This window comes from Chelonia mydas, chromosome 1, assembly GCF_015237465.2.
Source record: "Chelonia mydas isolate rCheMyd1 chromosome 1, rCheMyd1.pri.v2, whole genome shotgun sequence".
Taxonomy (NCBI): Eukaryota; Metazoa; Chordata; order Testudines; family Cheloniidae; genus Chelonia; species Chelonia mydas.
In genome coordinates, this window is record NC_057849.1 from 151,783,134 (window position 1) to 151,805,423 (window position 22,290).

The following is a 22,290-nucleotide window of genomic DNA, read 5'->3' on the forward strand; positions in this document are numbered from 1 at the left end:
TAAACTTATTTATGTTGGACTCTAAATATTCTAAAAACTACAGACTTTGACTTCTGAAGATATGAATAATAAACTTTATGCCTCAAACTAAAACTCAATACCAGCTAGTAGGAGCGAGAGCAGAATGAATTAAGAATCAGGGACTCCTTAACCAATCACCGTGGAAGGAAGACTTCAAGGGCACACAGCCCTGGAGGGAGACAAGGATTAAAGCAGCGCAATTCTTTGACAACTGTAATTCATTTTAAAAGGGTGTTTTGGTTTTTTGGTAATTGTAGAACAAGGTAATCCAACAGTGCCAAGAAAAATCTTAAAGCTCTACTAGTTTTTCATCCTTACATACAGACTTATTTATTGGCCTGATCCAAAGCCCACTGCAGTCAAGGAACTACTCCCATTGACTTCAGGGAAGGCTGGATCATGTCCAAAATGAGCCAGAGCCACAGGAATATTAACAGCCAGGAAAAAACAATATGCTCTGTTAAAGCCTATCCTCAAAAACCCAGAAAATACCAGCCAATCTCATTACATCCCTAAAAATCCAATTAGTGGCTACAACCCTGATTTCTATCCGTGTCCAAAAACCATGTTCATTCCCCTCTACAGTTGGTTTACACTCTGCTCCATATTTCAGTTGCTGACTTTTTCAATCTATGCCAAATTATAAGCTGTTTTCTGTGAAGTAGTTTTGTCTGAATTGCTTTTGCACTCACCCATCCCAATTTCAGGCCACGGCCTCTTGTTTTAAAATTAGTTGCTATCTTAAAAAGCTACTAGCTTCAATCACAGCAGTAGTCAGGATCTTGTTTACCTCTCTGACAATCTCCCATTTTGCCTCTCCTCACCCAGCCAAGCCTCAGAGGCCAGCACAGGCTAATCCTTCCTCATCATACACAGTCCAAACATCTAGGTTATTTAGGAGTTTCTTTTATAGCAGCTTTTCAATGTCAGAACACTAAGCAATGTTACCAGTGGCCACAATAACACATAATCTTAATAATGCTTTAGTTGCCAATTACAACATACTGGAGTAACTTTTGCCTGTTTATCGGCTTTAATACACTTACATATATACATCCAGAGTAGCACTGGCCATGAAGTTTGAGGGTGGGTTTCCTTCTTAACCCCATTTTCATAACCCCATTCAGAAAACACACAGCTGTCCCTACGCTAGGTTATAGTTCAACAATGGACCTATTTATTTACATTGCAATGGCAAAAAGATATTTAACGGTAAAACCCTTTAGCCCTCCTTCCCCCCACAATAGATTACATTATAGTTCTTTCATAGCCTATCCAGGCATGTCTGCTGCAGCCTTTGCAAAATGCCAAAGACAGTAAAGCACTGATTGCAACTATGTGAACTATTGTAAATTAATAATTCATTCTGCTCTGTCCCTTCTTCTGTTTAGGTGAAAAATCAAAGTCTTCTCACAGGTAAACTTCAGCCATGGGCAGAGGGCAAGTCCAAAGGCTACATATCATTTAATTCCCAGTGAAGCCCTGTTCTGAGGGCTGAAGGAAGATTAAAGAGGTGCTTTGGCCCTGTGCTGGCCCTCTGCCTAGGGGTAAATTTCACCCTTCGTGATTTATCTGTGAGAAGACTGATTTTTTATTAATGGATTTGTTCTGTGAAATTATTTGACAAATGGTTCATGTAAGTGTATTTCACATGACAGATTATTCAGACTACTGCTGTGATTATTGCTTGGAGTTTTCACTATTCCTAATTTGCTATGTGTGCTGTGTGACAGGTCACCTTAATGACATGCTATTGTTTCTGTTCCCTGATTGGATGATTTCCAAATCTACAAAGACAGCCACATGAATCCTTGCAGAAAGAATTACGGTTTGAAAACATAAGGATTCATAACACTTTCTCTTTCTGCCAACATTTTTGTAGACAAAAATTTGGATGAAGTTTTATTGTCATAGCCCTGGGATCCTTAGTCCCGGACCAAGCCCCCACTGTGTTAGGCACTGTACAAACACAGAACAAGAAATATTCCCTGCCCCAAAGAACTTATACTTAGAATGTAAGGCAAGAAACAACAGATGGATACAGACCAACAGGGGAGTACAGTGAAACAATTAAAATATTGGTCAGCATGATAGGCAGGGATCTCCAGCAATCTAACCCTTGTCAAGTTTTTTGTAGGCACCATGGCAAAGGAGAGTTTTAAGGAGGGATTTGAAGGATAACAGTGAAATAGCTTTGAGGCTATTTTGGAGGATTTTCTTCCAGACTGCCCCTTGTACTTGAGAAGAAGCAGTAGGTGCTTGTCTGAAAATCTGATAAGTGGGCAATGGCAGCTGGAATCGTGGGCCAATCAGCGGTGGGGCTCAACCTTTCAATACCGATTGAGAGATAAGCAGGGTGGGGGCAAGCTGTGAAAAGCCTTGAAAGTGAAGGCTTGATGCAATGGAGAAGAGAGGGCCACCGGAGAGATGCAAAGAGAGGGGTGACCTGGTCAAAGCAACAGGGTATAAAATGGGGCATTGAAGCAAATGTATGGTGTTTATTCAAACAAGTGTTGACGAACACATTTTGCCCAGCTCCATCTCTGACCATGTGTGCAGGATTCACAGGCAAAGGGACTATACACAGATCTTCCCCTGAGTGAGGAAGGAGAATTCCTTGGCACTGTCTGTCTGCCTGCCAGCCAACCAAGGGGAAAGTCAGAGGTGGGCTGGGGAAGACCGCATGTGAAGAGAGATGTACTCTTCACACTATTCCCTTCCACCTCCCACCAATTCCATGGTTGCTAAGATATAAGGCTGTGTGAACTTTTTGGGGTCACCCTATGCTCTTGGGAATCCTCCTTAAAGAGTGAGGGAGGGGCATTCCAGGAACAGCACTGGGAAGGGAAGTTCCTCACAGCATGGCTGCTTTGGACTTTATAGCTGGAACTGTATAGGCAGGATACTAGGGTGGGGCAGAGGGTCCTACAACTAATGTGGATGGCCTTGGTCCCCAGTGAAAAATGGGGATTCTGTGGGTCTAAAATTTTGCTTGTTCTGCGTGTGTGCATGCGCATGCAAGTGCGAAAACAAACATTGTTTCCCAGGATAGAACGACACGGTGGGAAAATATACAGAGACAACCTTGAAGAGTTTTCCTCTGCTCCTGGCCGCTCCTTCAGGTTTTGCTAGTGCTGCCCATTTATAATAGAATCATAGGACTGGAAGGGATCTCGAGAGGTTATCTAGTCTGGTCCCCTGCATTCATGGCAGCACTAAGTATTATCTAGACCATCCTTAACATTTGTTTGTTTAACCTGCTCTTAAAAATCTCCAGTGATGGAGATTCCACAATCTCCCTAGGCAATTTATTCCAGTGCTTAACCACCCTGACAGTTAGGAAGCTTTTCCTAACGTCCAACCTAAACCTCCCTTGCTGCAATTTAAGCCCATTGCTTCTTGTCCTATCCTCAGAGGTTAAGAAGAACAAATTTTCTCCCTCCTCCTTGTAACAACCTTTTATGTACTTGAAAACTGTTATCATGTCCTCTCAGTTTTCTCTTTTCCAGACTAAACAAACCCATTTTTTTCAATCTTCCTTCCTAGGTCATGTTTTCTAGACCTTTAATCATTTTTGTTGATCTTCTCTGGAGTTTCTCCAGTTTGTTCACATCTTTCCTGAAATGTGGCGCCCGGAATTGGACACAATACTCCAGTTGAGGCCTAATCAGTGCGGAGTACAGCGGAAGAATTACTTCTCGGGTCTTGCTTACAGCACACTTGCTAATACATCCCAAAACGATGTTCGCTTTTTTTTTGCAACAGTGTTACACTGTTGACTCATATTTAGCTTGTGGTCCACTATGATCCCCAGATCCCTTTCCACAGTGCTCCTTCCTAGGCAGTCATTTCCCATTTTGTACATGTGCAACTGATTGTTCCTTCCTAAGTAGAGTACTTTGCATTTGTCCTTATTGAATTTCATCCTATTTACTTCAGACCATTTCTCCAGTTTATCCAAATAATTTTGAATTATCATCCTATCCTACAAAGCACTTGCAACCCCTCCCAGTTTGGTATCGTCCTCAAACTTTATAAGTGTACTCTCTCTGCCATTATCTAAATCATTGATGAAGATATTGAACAGACCTGGACCCAGAACTGATCCCTGCGGGCAAGGCCATCCCTCCGCTCCAGGACCTGCCCCCGCTCCACCTCTGTCCCCAAGCCCCCGCCCCTTCCCGTCCCTGCTCCACCTTTTTCTGGTTTCCGCCCCCTCCCCCGAGCGACGCCGGGAGCTGGCGTGGTGGAGAGTGGTGGGCTGGGGTCTGTTCTGCCACTTCCTGCCAGTGAGTGCGGGTCCAACCCCTGCTGCTGGTGCCAGGACCCTCACTAACCTCCCGGGCCAGCCTGGCCCCCCGCACGACATGCACACAGAGCCATCCCTAGGGTACGGTGATTCTGGGCAGCTGCTGCAGGGCCCCCCAAAGCGTGGGGCCCAAGGTGACTGCCCCAATTTACAGTACCCTAGGGACAGCTCTACCTGCAGGACCCCACTTGTTATGCCCTTCCAGCATGACTGTGAACCACTGATAACTACTCTCTGGGAATGGTTTTCCAACCAGTTATTCACCCACCTTATAGTAGCTCCATCTAGGTGGCATTTTTCTAGTTTGCTTATGAGAAGGTCATGCAAGACAGTATCAAAAGCTTTACTAAAGTCAAGATATACCACGTCTACCACTTCCCCCCTATGCACAAGGCTTGTTTCCCTGTCAAAGAAAGCTATCAGGTTGGTCTGACAAAATTTGTTATTCAGAAATCCATGTTGACTGTTACTTATCACCTTTCTATCTTCTAGATGTTTACAAATTGATTGCTTAATTATTTGCGCCATTATCTTTCCAGGTACAGAAGTTAAGCTGACTGGTCTGTAATTTCCTTGCTTGTGCTTATTTTCCTTTTTATAGATGAGCACTATATTTTCCCTTTTCCAGTCTTCTGGAATCTCTCCCCTCTTCCATGACTTTTCAAAGAAAATCGCTAATGGCTCAGCAGCATTCATAAGTTAAATGAGTCACCAGCACTGATAAATTAAGACACATCAGAATTGCCCAGTATCCATTTAATATAGTAGAAGGTGCTCCACAGAAAACAAAACTAAATATTTTTTTCTCTCCATGATCTCCAAAATGCAGGGGTATTTTTATTGCCCTTTTTCATTCCCTCTGAGTATTTCTCTCATTCATCTAGTTTGCTATCCCTCTTCTGCTATGGTTGCTCTCTTTCTGGGGGGCCTTCTAGCCCCCGTTTATTTGTTAACCAGTTGGTTGCCTATGTTCTTTCAGGAACAATGCAATTAGGTTCTCTCTTTCTCATAGGCTACTGAGAGTCTGGGATTATGATATTCTGAATGACTGACCCCTAATAGAAGGCACACTACCCTATTACTTTTTATTTAGATGCACTTATATGCAACTGTGAGATGGTATCAGCGCTACTGAAAAATAAAAATAAAGAAACTATAGCATTTATTTGCAACAGCTAGTTGCTAAGAAACCCATTGTTGTGAATTTGACAGGTTGTGGTTGATCCCAAGAGCTTTTACTTCTCTGCTAAATACTGTAGGTGTAGTGTGTACTCTAGTTTGTATTTCTGGGGACCATGTACACTCACCCCAAGTCTTGTGAAGTGGCCTGTCGCCTGAGGCCTTGTTGTTGGGTCTGAATCTGCACCAGGTTTCCTGACGGGCACTAGTCTGCTTTTATTGCTGCACACAGTCCAGCACTGCAGTGTGCAAGGCCTTTCCAACAGTAATTCTTCCAAGCTGCTTTGATTTTACTTTCTATCAACAAATGCAGGGTGCTTTTGAATTTAGACCCTCCTCCCAGACATTTATAGTCTTCTTAAGATGATGTGTCCTTAATTCTGAACCATGTGGCATCCCACTTGCTAACTTCCTCCACTGACTGACCTCCCCCCCTTGTCCCCTGAAGATGCTCTTTATTTGTGTGACTACTCTATATTTTAATCCGTTTCAGTTCCTCTCCACCTTTACCTGATGTCTAACTTCATAAATCGCTAGTGTGTGATACAGTGTCAAGCCCCTTACCATATAGGACACGCTGCTTATACAGTATTACAGTCTTTCATCCTTATCTCCAAATTTAGTGTTGTCCTCCGAAAAAGTGCAGCAAGTGTGTTATGCTAAAGGGAGAAGAATGGGAGGTACGATTCCACTCGGGGAATCAAATTTTTCAACTCTGAACCTCAAACAGTGGAATCCCTTCCAGCCCTTGGAAACCAAACTGTAACATTGTTTACAAACTCCATTGGGAACAAAATCTTACATTTACACTCCTTTAAGTTGTAGTTCTGTGCACTGCCAGGTCACAGATCAGTCATTTTGTCGCTTCCTGGGGCACAGGGGTAGCTTTAGACAAACAAGATTGGCAGCTGGCTCATGTCATCTTTCAGAGGGTACCAAAGCTAGATTCAGCTAAGTTATTTTCACAAGAATCCTCTTCCTACCCCTTTTTCACCCATCTGTACTCCTGCTGCAAGAACTCATCAACAAAATACAGGCTATAAAAGGAAGCCAGCTGACTAGAAGGCAAGTCCTCCACTCCAGAGAGGGAGAGATGAAGTCAGATTGGCAGGCTAGGGGGAAGGATAGGAATGACCAAGGAAGAAGAGCTAGGATTCCCTAGCATATAGGAAAGAGATGGAGAGGAAGAGGTTTCTTCACCTGGAGCATCAAGGACTTAAGGTCAACCTCCTTGGGTTAACGGGGTCTGGGGGTGCTGCAGAGGCAACTCTGCCCTTGGAGAGGAAGAAAGTCAGCCTGGGGGATACTTTTGGTGGATTCCCAGAGCATGAGATCAGTGGGTTTGCATCTACACTGCAAAACAATAGGGCTTGAACCGAGGGTCCCATCTTGACTCAGGCTTGGATCCTCTACCCCCCATAGGGTCCTGGGATGCTGGGTCTGAGCCCTGGGTAGCAAGATTTGTGTGTAGATGGATGGGGGGTTAGGCTTGTGTGTAAGTTTGACTCCTGGGCTTACACTGCAGCGTAAACATACCCCTAAAGGTAATTGTATTCTCACAATGGAAAAAGTGATCAGCCCTCAGTGTTAACTACTTAATCTGGCAATATATATATAGATATATAGATACATAGATATAGATATATATACACTTTTTAAATAAAAAGACCATATTGAGAAGACATGAATAGAAAAGTGTCTCAACCATGATTTTTCTTTTTCCAGCTTAGCTCGACCTATCCAATGAACATACCTTCAAGTTTGAAATTGTGTGTGACAAAAATATTCAATGAAAACTGAACTGTGCACCTTCCACCTCAGAGTGACTGAGAATCTGTGGCATCTACTGCCTCACCAAATCACTGAACAATTCAAATACAGCGTTAACATTTACAGGACTAATAATTTAATCACCACCACGCACCAGGAAGAAATCCCATCTCTACCATGAACTACTGTAGTATTACATAATTTGGCACATAACTGGGAGTTTATTCCTTGTTATGAGGCTTCAGGTAATGTTCACTGAGAGACATGGGATACTGGACTAAATTGCTGATTGGTCTGCTCTGGTAGGATAGTTCTTATATTCCTATACAGCTCTAAAGAGTCGTTAAGCAAAATGTTGTTTTTTTTTAAATTTAGGACCGGATCCAGCTCCCTCTAAATCAAAGGAAGTTTTTTCATTGACTTGGGTGGCAGCTGGATCAAGGCCTTAGCGTGGATTTCACATTTGGCTTAATAATAAAGATTTCACATTTTATACCATATGGCATGTTGATCTACATTTATTGGTTATATGGAAATTTTTTTACAACATAAATTAAAATATTTCTTGAGGGTTTGTACAGCAATTGGAAAGCTGTGGGAATGATTTGAAGAATACTGAAAATATTCTTCATTCTGTGTATTGATTTCTGGAATAAATGAGGCGCTAAAAGCAGATGTAAGAATTAATACATCTCACATGAATTATAGATATTTCTAAAACTTTCTAATACACGCCTGAATAGCATTATAGAGAAAATATGTTCTGTCAATTGCCTTAGCCTTTTGCCTTTCTCCTTAAAGAAATGTGAAGCAGAAACTGACTTCACCAAATTCAAAATATAATCTAAAACTTTGGCTATAGAGTTGATCTAGATTTTTTTTTTATATGAATTGCTTTTCTAAGTATACTGGCTCAGAACCTATACCTCATAGGCAAGTATTTTTAAATGATCTATTGACATGGTTTTTATTTTCACAAAGATCTAAAGTTTGGGTAACTTAGTGTAAAGATGTGGGGGCAGGAATCTGAGTTTGTGGAGCCTGGGATGGCTGACATTCCCACAGTGCCACCAGGAGGCCATGCAGAGCCACAGTCAGGAGCACTGTGGAGAAGAGGCACCACAGGAAGTACCGCCCAAGGGAGCCAGAGTGAGAGTACCCTACAGACCTCTGATTGGCCAACCACCCTATTTAACCCTGGAGGGTGCCCTAGGAAGCTGTCTGAGCAACAAGACAGATTGTGGGCCTGCTGTGACTCCAGATATCATCTTGTCTTCTGATCTCTGGCCTCTGATCCCAGCCTGACTCTGACCCTGATTCCTGCCTCCTGATTCCAGTAGGGTTGCCAACTTTCTAATCACACAAAACCAAACACCCTAGCCCTGCTCCTGCCCCAAGGCCACTCCCCTTCCCCCGAGGCCCCACCCCTAATCACTACATTCCCCCTCCCTCAGTGGCTCGCTCTCACCCACCCTCACTCACTTTCACTGGGCTGGAGAAGGGGGTTGGGTTACAGGATGGGGTGAGTGCTCTAACTGGGGGTGTGGGCTCTGGGGTGGGGCCAGAAATGAGGGCTTCAGGGTGCGGGAGGGAGCTCTGGGCTGGGACAAGGAGTTGGGGTGCAGGAGGGGGCTCCAGGCTGGGGGGTGGGGCTGAGGGATTTGGAGTGCGGGAGGAGGTTGCGAGTTGAGACGGGGGGGTTGGGTGCAGGAGGGGATATGGGCTCTGAGCTGGGGCCAGGGTTGAGGGATTTGGGGTGCAGGAGGGGGTTCCAGGTTGGGGGGAACTCAGGGCTGGGGCAGGGGGTTGAGGTGTGGGCTTAGCTCGGTTGGCTCCCGGTCGGCGGTGCTGCACATCTAAGGCAGGCTCCCTGCCTGTCCTGGCTCCGCACTGCACCCCGGAAGCAGGTGGCAGGTCCGGCTCCTAGGCAGGGGGTAAAGGGAGGGGCAGGAGGCTCTGCACCCTGCTCTCTCCCACAGTCACCGCCCTCCGCCTCCCAGCTCCCACTGGCCGCGGTTCCCAGCCAATGGGAGCGTGGAGCTGGTGCTCAGAGCGAGGACAGCGCGTGGAGACCCATGCCCAATCCTCCCACCACCTAGGAGCCGGATCTGCTGGCCGCTTCGGGGGTGCAGCACGGTGCCAGGACAGGTGGGGACTAGCCTGCTTTAGCCCTGCAGCACCGTCAACTGGACTTTTTACGGCCCCGGCATTCTAGTCGAAAACTGGACACCAGGCAACCCTAGATTCCAGCCTGGTACCACCTCTGATCTCCGGTCTCCAATCCTGGCCTGACTTTGAGCCCAACTCTTGCTTATTGAGCTCAGCTCTAGCGATTTCTCTGACCCCGGCTCACTGTCTACGGTGCCTAATGTGTGGACTGCCTATGCCCCGGTGCCTTTGTTTTTTCACTAGTTGTGCATTAATTCTGTACTTCTGATGCTCACTGTTAAGAGGGTGGTTTGTTTTCTGGCAGCAAATAATGAAAGTAAACACATGCAATCTAAAATGGAATCAAATAGGAGTACCATGAGTCCACAAATCCAATTTGGATTTAATATTATTGCCTAATCCTGTACACTGAACTCCCCATTAGCAGGCTGTGGTATTATTTTCATGCCAAAAAGTTAAAAGTAAAACCTCAAGAAAAAAATTAGATACATAAAACCCAGGCTGGATTAAATTATTTCAGGCTCAGAACTGATTGTAAAAGAGTAGCTCCCTTTTATAGCAGCTATGGTTTTTTTGGTGTGTGTGTGGGAAATCTATAATTCTGTAGCTTTAACTTGGATGGTTAGACACTATCCAGAATGTGCCAGCTGCTTCACAGAATGGGGGTGCGGGGGTGCGTGGGAAACAAACAAACAAAACAGGACATGGTCCTTGCTCCAAAGATCTTATGCTCTAATTGTAGCCATATAGTAAGTGAGAGTACAATGGTTTTAGATCTAGTTGTTACTCGGTTTTGGTTTGTGCACATCTTACTGGTTCAATTATATTTGGAGTAGGATAACTCCATTCTTGTGGGTGACAGAAGTGGGGTTTTAGAAGAGATTTGAATGAGGAGATGGTGTGGGCTTGGCAAACGATTGAGGATAATTGATGCTTAGAGCATAAGTGCTGGAACTAGGGGTGTTGGGGGGGGGCTGCTGTACCTCCTGGCTTGCAGTGGTTTCCATCATATACAGGGTTTACAGTTTGGTTCAATGGCTCTCAGCGCCCCCACTATACAAATTGTTCCAGCACCCCTGGCTTACAGGGCAGTATGGAAAAAGAGAGGAAGAAGGAACAAGCTGTGGGTAAGAGGGGTTAAGACTTGCATCATTGTGGTTGAGGGAACACACAGGAGACAAGTTTTGAGACACAGGCCAGGACAGAGCTGCAAAGGGCCTTTAATGCTAGAACAAGAAGTTTTAACTGAATATGGAGAGCAACGTGGCACCAGTGAAGAGAGATTGAAGGGAAGATATGGTCCAGCAACATATAGGAGAGATAAGTATGACACCATCATTTTGGAAATTGGGGATGCGGCGGGGGGGAGGGGAAAGTACTGCATTTACTCATGTTCATTTTCAATCCTCATCTCTGTTTTGCATTGATAGGAAACAACAGCAAATCTTAGCATGATACTTCAGATACGTCAGAAGTGGCAGCAACAGTAATGGAACATGAAGGATGAAATCTTGCACTATTGAAGTAAATGACAAAACTCCCACTAACCAGCAGGGCCTAAATTTCATTCTAAAACTTTATAAATATTATGGCAGATAAAAGAACCAATGCATTGTAATCATTCTGGGACTGCTATTTACACATTGTTATGCAAAATATAGTCCTGGAGTGTTAAAATTCTACTTTTCCAGCAGGAATCTTGTTATGAGGAACGGAATGCTTTTCAGTGAAATTCACCCTGCAGAACAGGTGACATTTTAAGGCTCCCCCAGGGAGGTAAGGATTAAAGGTTTTACCATACACATAACATGTTGGAGGAAAACCTTAGATTATTAGCAGCATCTAAGGACATGAGAATTAACACAGATCATTGCTTACTACTAGAGTGATTGGCACTATAAGAAAAAACAACTCAATCAGATTCGATTTTGTAATATAGCTAGCCAGCCAACAATGGCGTTTCGTCCGCTCACAAAATCAGTTACAGATGGAACATTTCAGAATTGCCACACTAGAAAAATATGCTATCGATTTGCCCATTGGCTAGATACTACAGCCCAAGCACTGGCAGTGCAAGCTTCCTTATTCTGCCCCACTAACATGCCTCACTCATGATTTAGAGGATCCATACTACACTCCTGAACCATCTAGTTAATCCTAGGCTGTGTCTTCACTTACGGCAGTGTGCAGAGGACATGCTTGGCACTCCCCCTAGCACGGCATAAAGATGGCAAGGCGCTGTGTAGGCAAGTGGAGTACAGACCCACCAGAGCTATAGGGTATGTACCCTACACGGCTCTACATGCCCAAGCAGCGCCTCCCCTGGCTACACTGCTATTTTTAGCAGCTTAGTGTCCCCCTAACTCTAACCCTCCCCCTGCCACAGCCTTTGTCCAGTTACACCAGAAGGAGGACAGGAGACACGGGAAGCAGTTTAAATTAGGCTGAAATTTTATTCCTAAGGGTTTGTCTACACTACCGCTTCAGTCGATGTGAATTAAGTTGCTCAGGGGTGTGAAAAAGCCACCTTCCAAGTGATGCAAGTTACATTGACCTAAGTGCTGTCCACACCAGCGCTAAGTCAGCGAGAGATGCTTTCCTGCCAACATAGCTTCTGCCTCTCATTGAGGTGGAGTCATTATGCCAACAGGAGAGCGCTCTCCCGTTGGCATAGAGCATCTTCACCAGATGCGCTACAGCTGCATCAGTGCAGCTAAGTCGATGTACGGTCGTGCAGACTAGCCCATAGTGTCAGGGTGTACCCAGCAGATAAAAGAACAGTGCATGTGATGCCAAAATCATTTACATATACCTGGGGGGGGGTGCTGTCAGCCCTCCCCCTTACCCATCCTGGTCCCCAGCCAACCTGCTGCTGGGACCTCACCACCCTCCTCCATTGAATTACGGTTAAGGGGGGCTATAAAGGAAGGGGGTTGCTCCATTTACCAGTTATAGGAGCCCCAAACCCTGTTTCCACTCCTTTAAGGAATACCTCCTTTAAAACCTTTACCAATCCATTTTAATCTGATCACCACATCACTTCCCTATGGAGAACCTGCACTGGACCTCTGCCCCATGCTTACATCCTGCATTGAGATATCATACCCTAATCCTGGTTCATGTTTGCCCCAAATAAGCCCCCAACCTGCTGTGGCAAAGCTGAAAAAAACCTCACCTCACATTGGCCAATCTGGCAGTGAGGGAAAAAATTCCATCCCAGTGCCCTGAGAAAGGAGTGACTAGTGTAATGACTGTAGTGGATCATGACAAAGCCTGTATTGCACCACTTCCATGGGTGACAGGGTGGGAGCAGCACCAGCTGCTCCAGGTAAGAGGGCTTTTCCTGTACCAGTGTGGACCTAAGTGGAGCCCTTCTCTTCCAGTCACCCAAAGTGGGAGAGGGTCAGATCAGCATCCCCACACTGACCTGCTCTGAATTTGCCACAGCAAGTCACTCTCTGGCTATCTAGCCCCAAAAGTGGCCACACACCTTTTCCTATGCACCCCAGTATGGACACAGCCCGCTTTTTACTGAGGTGAGTAGCTTCATGCACCCCACATGCCTCTCCCAGGGTAGGCAGGGCCCTATTTTCAGAAATCTTATTAAAAACAAACAAGAGGCATTTACAGAATAAACCAAGCCTCTATTTATCCCTCTGGCATTGTCATAGGGCTAGACTGAGCTGTACAACTCAGCTCTGATTACGGGGCTGTGCTGCCCTAGGAGGTAACTGAGAAGCCACAGTTCATACCCTGGTCCCCTCATGCTGCAGAAGGGAAGTAAGTTATAACACTCCCCTTTTGTGTCTGCCTATCTCCACTGGCTGGTGCACTGGGGATGGAGCCACCCCTCCGCATCTTGTTGCTCATACGTAGGTTTTATATAGTCATACTGGGAGTACAGGTGGCCCTTTCTTTCCCTCATGCCCCAGCAAGGCCATGTAAGACAAGGGCACAATCTAACCCTTAATATGGGCCTCAAGCAAGAACGTTTTTACTTTAGCGGTGTGCAATTATTTCTGTTGCCCAGTGCCAGAGTACACCAAGCCCTCAGGGTGCCAGGTGTACTGCAGTTTGGAAGTAAGTACTGTCAGTGCTTCAACAGCTAGACCTTGTAGGCACTAGCCCTGGTGGATCCTAATAACCACTCAGGCACATGATTAAGGGAAAGGGTATATTACCAGGGCTGACAAGAAAGGGAAAGGTTGCAGGTACTCTAGGCACAGTAGCTTAACAGTTACAGTTCAAAATAAGAAATAGCAGTAAATTTTTGAGTCACTGGGACAGTCCAACCAAGAGCTAGGGTTCTTCAGGTCTAGTGTCTGGGGTGCTCTCCTCGGTCTAGTCTCTATTCAAAGCAAATAAGAGTTTGTGAATTTCCAAGCCGGGCTCATTTAGAGTCTCTCATTGGGGTCCCTCTGCACTGGCTCCCTGTCCAGCTGCTGCTGCTCCCCCATAAGTCCCACTCAGACCTGCACCCAGCTGTAATGTGGGGCACTCACAGCCTGTTCCACAGACACCTCTGCTTAGAGTTCTTGCAGCTTCCCTCCAACTTCCAGCTTGCCATGCAGCCATTACTACCCAAACAGAGCCTGGTTAGTTCCTGATTCAAGACCTTTCCCTTTACCCGACTAGGGAAAAGAGATGTGCACTGGGGAAGAGGCTGATGGGATTTGTAGTTCCTGGCTTAGTAGAGCCATCACAAATGAATGGCATTGTTAGATGTACTGGTGGGTTTCATCTGTGTCAATTGTTCGCAGCACTTGTTCATTTTAATAATGGGCACAATACAAATAAATACATGAACAATTACAATTGAAAGTGAACAACAGGGACCACTTTACAGATTTTACGCTTATGGATTCATTTTCTGATATTCTGGTAAGTTTCCATGTCAACTGTGTGACTAGCTGATGACTCTTCTGTGGTGAGCTATGCAATCATTAGGCAGTAAAATAGCAGAAGTGGAGCTGAGTTAAATGATCATTTGACATTACTTATCTAGACCAGAGACTTTAATTACTGTATCATAATCTGCTACAGTTTTGTGATTGACACTTGATTGTCACAAACGTAGTCCCCATATGGATGGGTTAGAGGAGGCTGAAGGCAGTATTTCTATGATCCTGAGGATTGTCAGAGAGTTTAGTTAAGTCTCACTGTGATCAAAGGCCTGATCCATAGTCCAGTTTTTCAAATGGAAAGATGGACTCACTTCAGTGAGCTTTGGATCAGGTCCTAACTGAAGATCTACAGGCCTAGGACATTCTAAAAGATGACACTATGGGATTGTCAAGGTAATCCATGAGGATGCAGCTCTGGCGTTCTCAAGGTTAGTTCAAGTAAACCTAGATCACACTGTGGCGGGGGGTTGCAACAAAACACTATTTGACTGGGTTCCTAAGCTACAAGACCCAGGGACCAGTATGTGACCTTGTTGTCACCCTCCCACTGTCCCAAACTATGCCATGCCAGCTGGTGGGGGCAGTGAATTCTGCTCAGGTGGGGTTGGGGAGAATAATACGTCCATGTATTTCTGAAGGACTCTCAGGAAGAATGGATAGATATTTCCTATTAAACACAAGAGGGAAGAAACATGTAGCATTCCCCAGCCAGGCCCTGGGGGTTAGAATTTTCCTAGACTCCTAGAATTTTCAATAACCATAAGCAGCTTATACTTCATACTACAGTGCCACACAGTGTGGATAGTAAACATCACACTAACCTTTTAGCCTGCTTTTGGTGGAGTGAGGGTCCCAATGTGCATAGGGCCTCCTGCACGCACAGGTTTGGTAGAATTGTCTGAACCAGCCCTTGGGATTGGATACTGTGGAGTTCACAGTGAAGTTACCATATAACTCTGAAAACCGACTTTGTCAAAACAGCACCCTCTTAGTCAGTGGAACTGCTCCCTGAGTGTATTCAGAGTCACACCGGCTGATTTTGCAAACTAAAAAGTTTTTACTGTGTTTTAATGCTGTTTGCACTGCAGAGAGAATAGAACTCTGGAAAACTGAGCTGATTCTTTTCAGGCTCACATCAACAAAAATGTTAACTAAGACCTAACTGCAGAAGCCAGAAAGACCCCAACTTAACATTCAGGGCCATGTATGTTCACTTCTGCATTAGTCCAATTTTATCCCTTGATTTCAGTTGAGTGAGACTGGCATGAAACTGGAGTAACAATGATGAAACAGGTCTTCAGACTCTAAAGTGAGTTTGCAGGGATGGCAATTAGGGAGATCACTTTTTACTTGTGTACTGAGTAAATCTGGTATGGAAGTCATTGAGACAGTTAGTATGAAACCCCAAGATGTCATTTTTGCAATGTCATTTTTCAGAGTTATATCACTTGTCAATGTCATTTTTCAATTTAAGCTCACAAGGGGAGGTCAAGTGATGAGAGGGTCGAGCTGAAAGAAGCTGCATTTGCCTGCAGCTTGAAGAGGTCATGGTAGAGCTAAGTTTTGGGACCATGTGCCTTTGGAGGACCTGATCCTCAACTCCCATTAAAACCAACAGCTCTTCATTATTGATAACACTTCAAATACTGAAATGTGGAAATCTGACTTGATATTATCATAAGAAGATATTTAGATGGCACCATACATTTACCTGCTGCTTTAGAGAACACAAAATATAAGATATTTAGGACAAGGAATGTAATCTAATTCCTAGCACCACATCTGGCACCTGATTTATTGAATAAAACCCCATCATACAACGGACCCACACCTACCTTCATATGAGGGGTATGTCCCCTAATCTCACTGTGCAGTACTGAGTTAGTATTAGGTTTCAGAGTAGCAGCCGTGTTAGTCTGTATCCGCAAAAAGAAAAAGAAAAGTTAGTATTAGATATTCAGTACCGAGTTAAAGAAAAAAGAATCACCTATCAAATTGCTACTACCTCTGTTTTCCTTTTAAATCTTCTTTTAATCCAGCTGCTGACTAGACTTTACCCAATTTAACTTGAGAGATCTGATGAGATCACATCCCCAGGCTCCCAGCCAACTGGAAATGAGATTTTAATCCACACTGTGAATTGTCAGAAGTGGTGAATTAGCTCACTGTGCCACCTAATTGCCTACATCCATCAATTAAAATCGTCTTTCTTTTGAATAAAGTGGTTTCTGAGGAAAGCAACCTTATTACTAAGTGTCACATATGTGACACCCAGATTCCACAGTGCTGGGAACCGTGGAGGATCCTGAACAGAATAGATTATGGATGAGCTGTAACTCTAACAGGCTGGATTTGAGAGAAAACGAAGGGAAATGTTAGATTGACATTGGATTTACTTAAAAAAAAAATACCCAGAAGCCTTTTCTTGTTTGGTTCCAAAAAATTGTCAAAGAACCAACTACAATGTTCTCTTCCACAGTGCTCATGAATCAAATAGATGTATATATATATATATAAAAGTGAATCAAAACATTAGAAATATTTCCAAGAAAAAATGTTTGTGGTTTTACTACATCTGCCAGAAACCAGAGACCAACTTCCTCCTGATTTCTTCTGCGCGCTTATCCATGAATGGCAAAATATTTTGTCTTTTCTAAGAAGCACAGCAGGGCCCTCCCTATCCCAATATGTCCCCCCTCCCCAATACCAACCCTTCCTGCCTTTTCCTGGGGAAGAAGAACATCCAGCTCTGATGCTGGTGCAGACACTGCCTTTAGGAGAGAAAATAATGCTGTCCACGTTAACCGCTTGATTGATTCTCAATTGCTGGAACACACTGCTATTTGGGTTCCTGTGCAGATCCATTAAAAATAGAATTATTTCTTTTAAGAGGGAGATAATTAGAGCTGAAATTAAAGCCCTAAACTTAACTTTCCTTAAGAAAGGAAGCTCTGTTTTTTATTACTATTATTAAATTTGCCCAGTGGGAGCAAGCTTATTCTGTTGAACATGCTAGTGCCAGTGCTACTTGCTGCTCGGCAGGGGAGCAGCCTACCTTTTTGCATCGAACCGCTTGATTTAAATTGATCAAACTGCTCAAGTCTGTCAGTGCCCTTTCATTCATCTGCTGAACTTCTCCTGAAAGAAGATTTAGAATGATTTTGCTTTGCAGCACCAAGGCCTCCTCAGACTAGGCTTCAAGCAGCCAAATTGTAGGACATCACTTACTCATCATAATTGGCTTATTCATTCAGCAGAACAGACAGTATAGTTTTTCAACTGCTATCGAGGCATCTGCCACCCCCCTCCCCTTTTCTTGATTTAAAAAAAAAGAAAAAAGAAGAAGAGTTAAGATTGCCTGTAGAAAGGGCGGGGGAGAGGGAAGAGGAGGAATGCCAAATTTCAAATCGCACAAAAACAGACACCCTTGCCCTGCTCCTGCCCTGAGGCCCTGCCCACTCCATCCCCCCTCCCTCCATCACTCACACTCCCCCACCCTCACTCACTTTCACTGGGCTGAGACAGGGGGTTGGGGTGCGGGAGGGGGTGAGGGCTCCAGCTGGGGGTGTGGGCTCTGGGTCGGGGTCAGGGCTGAGGGGTTCGGAGTATGGGAGGGCCTCCAGGCTGGGGCCAGGGATGCGGGGTTTGGGGTGCAGGAGGGGGCTCAGGGTGCAGGCTCCAGGCAGCATTTTCCTCAGGTGGCTCCCAGAAGCAGTCGGTGTGTCCCGCTGGCTCCTAGGGGGAGGGGCTAGGGAGCTCCGTGCACTGCCCACACCCACAGGCGCCGCCTCCACAGCTCTCCTTGGCCGTGGTTCTCGGCCAATGGGAGCTGTGGAGTTGGCACTTGGGGTGGGGGCAACGCATGGAGACCCCGTGCCTAGGAAGTGCAGGGAGATGCTGGCCACTTCTGGGAGCCACACAGAGCGAGGGCAGGCAGGGAGCCTGCCTTAGCCCCGCTGCACCTCCGACTGGACTTTTAGTGGCCCAGTCAGCAGTGCTGATCGGAGCCACCAGAGTCCCATTTCAACCTGGCATTCTGGTTGAAAACCGGACGCTTGGCAGCCTGGAGGGAGGGGGAGAGAGTGAGAGGAGAGAGAACTAATTAAGACTTCGAAGTACAGAGTCCTCTGGTACCTTCATAGTTTACCTGACATTTATGGGAGGTAAAGTAGCTAGCCCCCTCTGAAGGGACTGTTGCATAACAAAGTCATCCAGAATGACTCAGCCAATCCTCCCTTTCTCCTCTGTCTTCATCCCATGCCCCAGAGAATAGACCAGGGCAGTGGTTCTCAACCAGGGGTATGGGTACCCCTGTAGGTACACAGAGGTCGTCCAGGGGATACATCAACTCAGCTAGATATTTGCCTAGTTTTACAACAGGCTACATAAAAAGCACTGGTGAAGTCAGTACAAACTAAAATTTCATACAATGAAATGTTTATACTGCGCTATATACGATACACTAAAATGTAAGTACAATATTTTTATTCAGATTGATTTATTTTATAATTATATGGTAAAAAAAGGAGAAAGTCAGCAATTTTTCAGTCAGAGCATGCTGTGACACTTTTGTGTTTTTAGGTCTGATTTTGAAAGCAAGTAGTTTTTAAGTGAGATGAAACTTGGGGTACGCAAGACAAATCAAACTCCTGGAAGGGGTACAGCAGTCTGGAAAGGTTGAGAGCCACTGGACCAGGGAATGCAGTAATTTTCCTCTGGGTACTTAAAGACTGCATTGTCATCATTTTGTTGTCTTTTCCTTGTGGTTACTCCCAGCATAATGTTTAAAACTGGTGGCAATGTACCACAGTGAAGATTTCTACGGAGCTGGAACCTAGTTTTTCATAGCTATTGTCATGGTATCAAAAGAGCGTCCCCTTGATAGTGCAGGTGGTGTTTGTCTTCTCTTTGTCCTCCCTAGTATTTCATGATTCACCAACACAAATCAACAACATGTAACCCATAAACAGACATTTATGATACCTGACACTGACCTGCAGTGCTATTCATCAAATACATTTGTTTCTGCCCCAATGAGCATGAAGGTGAGAGGAGATGGCAAGTGAAAGCCTCTTCAGTATATATACAGTACCCAGGGTGGGGTGCGTAAAACAGAGCCTCTGATGCTAGTTTAACTACTGTCTCCCCATCTCCATCTTCAAAAGCACAGAGGACCAGCAGAAGTGCACTAGCAGTGTCTAAGTAGCCCCTTCCTACACCAGCCTTAGGAAAGCATCAGATTACAGCAGTTTGTCAATATTGCTTGTCAGACCCTTCAGTATTTACGCAGTCATGACTTTGTCCTCAACTGCATGGATTAAATATGGATTTGTATATTAATTATGTAAATATGAACCTGCAGATCTCAATCAAGTAAATCCAAGGATACACTAACCTTTGCAAGAGCTGATTGACGCCGCATTAGACAAAGACCATTCAAATTTACTGCTAGATATAGGGGAGAGGAGAAAGAAAAATCTGAAAGTAAACAGTGGTATTAGTCTTATAGATTGAACAAAAATGTGACTTTTAAAAACCATTCTGTAACCACTAACAAGCCCTACCCAACAAAAGCATAGTCTGTGCTTGACAAAAGCCATCCCTGAAAAATGGGGAAACTGCATCCTACAGCAAGCTGAGTCCTATCAGCTATAATCCAGACATTTATAATATTTTTAATCACAGCTAGGAACTGAGTATGGCAATATCATGACTGGAGAGTTTGAGTCTCTTCTCACTTATACTGGTGAAAATCAGGAGTAACTACATGGAACTGGATGGGTTACAGCTGTGTAAAATTGGTGTGTGTGAGAGGAGAATTTAGCCTTGTGAGTGGACTGTAATGGAAACTTTTACCTGAAAATTTGTTTTGGTGCCTCGCCTTGAGTAAGATGATTGGGATGGAAGCCTACATAAAGAGTGATTATGATTGTAGTAGAATTGCCCAATTCTCTGGACATTTTCATCACACAATGGAGTGTTAATGCAGGATAATATAAGATATAATGTCCATAATATAAGAATTAGGGGCCACCAAATGAAATTAATGGGTAGCAGGTTTAAAACAAATAAAAGGAAGTTCTTCTTCACTCAGCGCACAGTAAACCTGTGGAACTCCTTGCCTGAGGAGGTTGTGAAGGCTAGAGCTATAACAGGGTTTAAAAGAGAACTGGATACATTAATGGAGGTTAAGCCCATTAATGGCTATTAGCCAGGATGGGTAAGGAATGGTGTCCCCAGCCTCTGTTTGTCAGAGGGTGGAGATGGATGGCAGGAGAGAGATCACCTGTTAGGTTCACTCCCTCTGGGGTACCTGGCATTGGCCACTGTCAGTAGACAGGATACTGGGCTGGATAGACCTTTGGTCTGACCCAGTATGGCCATCCTTATGTTCTTATGTTCTTATAATGCTCCTTTAATAAAGTGCTTAGTTTTCCTTTTGGTTTTTGCTCCCTTCCCTCATGGCAGCAACCAGACATGGTTTATGTCAGAATTGTATTCTTTCTATTAATAGATATTTCCCATGCCAGCAAGCAGGCTTCAATATTACCCTGTGTTAGGGACTGATAGCCAGAATTTATTTTATCATCCATGTCCTCTTCCTGATAACCTGATTGCTACATCAATTTTAGCTTTCAATAACTTCTTCAGGCCCAAAATTAATGTGACAGTAGTAGAAAGACATACATTTCACCAAAGTGCACAGAAAGTGAGTGAATATATTGATGAACATTGTCACTATAAGGAACAATATGGGGATTTGTTGGAGATGATTCAAGACCAGGTCATGGAGATAACAGCCATACTATGTATATGAGACTGATTATTGCTTGACCCAGGACTAACTTTACCAAAAGCTGCTGTTATTGTGAGTCAGATTGAGCCTACTATGGGAGAGGCTAAAATAATTTTATAGGGACTAGAAATAATATAATTAATTTATTATCAGTTGAATCTCTTGCTTAAAATAGCACTGGTACAAAAATATAGTAGTATATGAGTATAGTTCATATGCCTAGTAACCATCATGTATTTCAGCACCCTCCCATTACATTCAGCTGAGTACTGCACTGCTGCACGTAGCCAGCTACACAAGGTGTCCCGCAAAAGATTGCCCATTTCCACCATGACGACACTGGGTATTTTTTTGAAAGTATGACAGAATCCTCTCCCCCAGACCAGTTAAGTGAAGTCACTATCCTTGATGTAAGTCCCTTGAGTGCAGGTCGTTGGAGTTCAGCCACACTCCACTCAACTGATGCTAGATACTGGCTCAGCTGTGAAAGTTCTGCCTGCATCTACTCACACGCAATGTTTTCAGACTACAGTGCTTTCAGAACCCAACCTATATTTGATGACTTAAAACAAGCGATCTCTGTGCTTAGTTTCTTTGATAGATTGTTGAGGCATGACACCTGTTATTTACCTGGAAAGGTCAACATTGTGAAAACTAGCAGTTCTTGGACTGTACTCTTTATTGGCTTATATTTACCTACCTGTTGCTAATTGATATGTCTCTTTCATACCTACACAGAATGATCCTCGATATTTATCTTCCATCTTTACTGTGACAGATTGTATACACATACGTTTGCCCATATAATAAAACTCAGAAGAGGTGCTACCCTCCTACAACAGAAACTCAGGATGTTTGATTTGGCCATAAAAGAAACTGTCTTTACAAATAAGATACAACTATGTGTTATATGGAGCTATGGCTTAATCGAAGGATACAAAGCTCTAATGTGGTTTGTTGTAAGAGATCATAAACCTGGATATGTTTTAAAAAAAGTTAGTAGTTGAGTACAATGGCCCTTTTACATTAGTTTACTGTATTCTGTATTTAACCTCATAAATCACCACCTATTCTCACGCCATCAGATTTAGATGACACACCTAAACTTAACTGTTCCTCTTAAAGTTTGCAGAAAGTTCATG